The sequence below is a fragment of the Oncorhynchus mykiss genome, chromosome 12 (assembly GCF_013265735.2).
Source record: "Oncorhynchus mykiss isolate Arlee chromosome 12, USDA_OmykA_1.1, whole genome shotgun sequence".
NCBI lineage: Eukaryota > Metazoa > Chordata > Actinopteri > Salmoniformes > Salmonidae > Oncorhynchus > Oncorhynchus mykiss.
Genome location: NC_048576.1, coordinates 31,708,237 through 31,713,247, shown reverse-complemented (window position 1 = coordinate 31,713,247; position 5,011 = coordinate 31,708,237).

The following is a 5,011-nucleotide window of genomic DNA, read 5'->3' as shown; positions in this document are numbered from 1 at the left end:
TAGCTCTATTGTCAGGTTTTTCATTATTGGTTGAATGATTGACTCATGGTTGACTCATATCTTTTTGTGGTAGTCAGTGGGTAGTGAAACTGAGGTGTCTGGTCCTATGCAGGCTTTTTTGTTTGTTTGTAGTTGTATCAGTTTGTAAGTGGCTTCCATTTCTCTGAGAGACGTAAAGTGACATTGTACTGGGTAAACAGCCCATTCGTAGCATTGTGTACCATATCTTGTACAAATTGTGTCTGGTCTAATAGCTTTGGTCTAATTTGGTCTAGTAGCTTTCCCATGTTTATAGGGGAAAGTGTACCGCTTGAGAATAGAATATGGACACTTGAGTGCAAGATATTTTTACCAAATTCTAATTTTTAATTGCATGCTTAATGTTCAGTCTGTTACTGCAAACAACAAGTCACCACATTGGGAAGATAATGGCCAGAAAGGTATTTGAAGATAGACAAACAAACAATTGGTCATATTAATGAATCTAAAAGCTGGATCCATGCACAGACAGACGGCAGCACTGGCATCTGTTTATGTAGATTAGCGGCATAGTTGTGGAACAAAACAAACACAGACTAATTATAAAATAAATATGGTGCAACTCTCTGGCTGTCTGCCATTGTGTTTGGCTGATGACAGAATATAAAGAATTTCACACAAAGGCAACGGAAAAAATAATCAACTCATTGAACCCTATCATTTAAATTAGAATTTGTGGAGTTTTTGGGGGTGTGTTACAATGCATTTGCATAGTGATATGGGCTCTAAGCCACTGAGTCAAGATGTTGAAACACTTCCTATCAAAACCCTCAACGATACTATGTCCCACTCACATTACAAGTTCAGAACGAGAAAGTGTAGGTAATATAGAAACAATGACGCTCAAATTTAAAATAATTCAATGAAATAATGATTTCTATCAGCATAATCAAGAATTCCAGTGTTCGAACTTGTAAACAAGGCTACATGGAAATTCTATTAAAGCAACTCCGTGCAGCCACTGGCAATGTCCGATTTAGGTATAATGCCAGGAGCTGCTTGTGGATTTGACAGCTCTAATGCAGTTCTTCCTCCGACACCGCCTAAACAATCGCAATGCGGATGTCAACTAAAGCACATCTAATTTAATAGAGCCCCAAGTAATAGCTAAGTTCAAAGTGCACTGTCCACTATAAAGTCAAGGGTTTTGAATTAAAGCTGGAATCCTTAGTTTCTATATCCATTTTTGGACATTTAAATTAATTATACAGTGCCTTCACAAAGTCATACCACTTGACTTATTCCACATTTTGTTGTGTTACATCCTGAATTCAAAATTTATAAAAATTGATATTTTTATCAGTCATCTACACACAATACCCCATAATGAATAAGTGAAAACATGATTTTTAGAACATTTGTGAAATTTATTGACAATGAAATACAGAAATATCTCGTTTACATAAATATTCACACCCCTGAGTCAATACTTTGTAGAAGCTTTGTAGAAGCACCTTTGGCAACGATTACAGCTGAGTCTTTCTGTATAAGTCTCTAAGAGCTTTCCACACCTGGATTTTTCCCATTATTATTTTCAAAATCCTTTTAACTCTGTCAAGTTGGTTATTGATCACTGCTTGACAACAGTAAAAAGTGTATGTGGTACAGACACAGAGCCACTCCACGTCACCTGTTAGGAGCGGCCTGCCAGGTAGGATGCAATCCAAGAGTGGGCAGAGCCTGAGACCCAGACCTGAGAGGGTGGAGAGGAGGATCTGATGGTTTACGGTGTTGCAGGCAGCGGGTACATCTAGTAGGATGAGAAAAGAGGATAAAGAGTCAGCCTTGGCAGTGCGGAGAGCCTCCATGACACAGAAGAACAGTGACCCGTCTTGAAGCCTGACTTGTTAGGGTCAAGAAGATTGTTTCAAAGAGAGATAACAAGAAAGTTGATCAGAGACAGCACACTCAAGTATTTTAGAAAGAAAGGAATACAGGTCTATAGTTTGACGTCAGATGAGAAGAGTGTTGGTTTCTTGAGGGGAGAAACTCGGGGCATTTTGATGAGGGAAGTGAGGAATGGGAGAAGGTCTCCAGAGATGGTCTGGAGGAGGGAATGGGGTCAAGCGGGCAGGTTGTCAAGCAGCCAGACCTCACTTGTTGCAGAATGTCATCTGGACAGAGAGGGAGAAAGAGGTCAAGGCATAGGGTAGTTCTGTGTGTGGGAGAGACCAGTGGACTCAATAGGCTGAGTGAATGAGTAGCGGATGTCATCAACATTTTTTCTAAATTGTTGACAAAGACATCTGCAGTGGGAGGTAGGGGATAATTAACCTCTTGAACCTCTGGGGGCAGTATTTCATTTTTGGATGAAAAACGTTCCCGTTTTAAACAAGATATTTTGTCACAAAAAGATGCTTGACTATGCATATAATTGACAGCTTTGGAAAGAAAACACTCTGACGTTTCCAAAACTGCAAAGATATTGTCTGTGAGTGCCACAGAACTAATGCTATAGGCGAAACCAATATGAAATTTCATACAGGAAGTGAGCCAGATTTTGAATGCGCTGTGTTCTAATGTCTCCTTATATGGCTGTGAATGCGCAAGGAATGAGCCTACACTTTCTGTTGTTTCCCCAAGGTGTTTGCAGCATTGTGACGTATTTGTAGGCATATCATTGGAAAATTGACCATAAGAGACTACATTTACCAGGTGTCCGCTTGGTGTCCTCCGTCGAAACTATTGCGTAATCTTCAGGTGCGTGCATTTTTTCATTTTGAACAGAGGAGAAACCAAACTGCCACGAGTGATTTATCATCGAATAGATATGTGAAAAACACCTTGAGGATTGATTCTAAACAACATTTGCCATGTTTCTGTCGATATTATGGAGTTAATTTGGAAAAAAGTTTGGCGTTGTAATGACTGAATTTTCGGGGGGTTTTCTTAGCCAAACGTGATGAACAAAACGGAGCGATTTCTCCTACACAAATAATCTTTTTGGAAAAACTGAACATTTGCTATCTAACTGAGAGTCTCCTCATTGAAAACATCCGAAGTTCTTCAAAGGTAAATTATTTTATTTTAATGCTTTTCTTGTTTTTGTGAAAATGTTGCCTGCTGAATGCTAGGCTTAATGCTATGCTAGCTATCAATACTCTTACACAAATGCTTGTGTAGCTATGGTTGAAAAGCATTTTTTGAAAATCTGAGATGACAGTGTTGTTAACAAAAGGCTAAGCTTGTGAGCCAATCTATTTATTTCATTTAATTTGCGATTTTCATGAATAGTTAACGTTGCGTTATGGTAATGAACTTGAGGCTATGATTACGCTCCCGGATACGGGATTGCTCGACGCAAGAAGTTAAGGAGGGAGGAGAAGTTGGAAATTAGTTCCCTCGGGTTAGAGTCAGAAGCTTGAAATTTAGAGTGGTAGAAAGTGGCTTTAGCAGTGGATACTGAGGAAGATGAAGGTAGAGAGAAGGGAGTGAAAGGATGATAGGTCCACTGGAAGTTCAATTTTCCTCAATTTTCGCTCAGCTGCCCGCAGTCCTGTTCTGTACGCTCGCAATGAGTCACTCAGCAATGGAGCAGGAGAGGAGAGCCTAGCCGGCTGGGAGGAAAGGGGACAGTGCGAGTCAAAGAATGTGGAAAGGGAGGAGAGTAGGGTCAAAAGAGGCAGATTCAGGAGATAGGAGGGAGAAGGATTTAGCAGAAGGGAGAGATGATAGGATAGAAGAGGAGACAATAGTGGGAGAGAGAGCTAAGATTGCGACGGTGCATGATCATCTGGGTAGCGGCTGAGTGGTTAGGGTTGGTGGAAAGGGAGACAAAAGGAAACAAAGTAGTGATCAGATACCTAGAGGGGGGGTTACAGTGAGATTAGTAGGCGAGCAGCCTCTAGTAAAAATGCATATTGCCTGCCTTGTGAGTTGGATGATATTGGGAAAGGGTGAGGCCAAAGAGACCTTGTAAGGAAATGAATCGAAGGCAGACGTCGCCAAGAACAAAGAGCGGTGAACCACCGTCAGGAAATGACCTTATCAAGGTGTCAAGCTCATTGAGGAATTCTCCAAGGGCACCTGGTGGGCAATAGATGACAATAATGCTAAGCTTGAGTGGACAAGTGACAGCATGGAATTAAAATGAAGAGATGGACATTTGAGAGAGGGAGAAGAGAAAATCTCCACTTAGGAGAAATGAGTAGACCTGTGCCATCGCCATGATGACCAGATGCTCTCGGACTATGAGAGAAAATAGTCAGATGAAGAGAGAGCAACTGGGGGTGGCAGTGTTCTCTCGGGTGATCCATGTCTCTGTCAGGGCCAAAAAGTAAAAGGGACTGAAGGGCAGCATTGGCCGAGATTAACTGTGTTCTTGACCGCAGTTCGGCAGTTCCAAATGCTGCCAGAGACCCAGAATTCCACACAGGTTGTGCACGCAGGGTACACTAAATTAGAAGGGTTGCAGCCAAGGGATGGGGAACGCCTGTAAAGCCTACAGGGAGAGGTGCAAACAGGTATAGAAAACACACACATAGATGTTAAAGCTACAAAATACCAAAATTAGATCTATAAAACACTCAAGTGAGAGAGTGGAGCTTTCCTCTCTTTCCCTCCTTGAACAACTCCGCAGAACCGTCTTTGTTTCGGCGACGGTCTTAGTTTTCCACTGAGGAACCAGGGGAGACTGAAGGACTAACACTAATTGCTAATTGCCTAGCAGAGGTGGAGAGCACGCCTCCCTGTACTAATTGCTGATTGCTTAGGAGAGGTGAAACGACTCCCCCTCCAATTCAGCCGCTGAATACCAAAACAAGACACAAATTGCCCTGCCTCTTGATCCTAGTTGATGAGTCAACAACTATCTGCAAATTATGAGCAGTCAGCAGTTCTCACACCAAGTAGGCTTCTGGGAAGTCAAGCGGCACTTAAAGTAGATGGCCCTAGTTAGCAAAAAGACAGTACTAGACAACAACAGATGAAGACAATATAAATACACTTTTCACTCCTGGAGATATCAGGACTC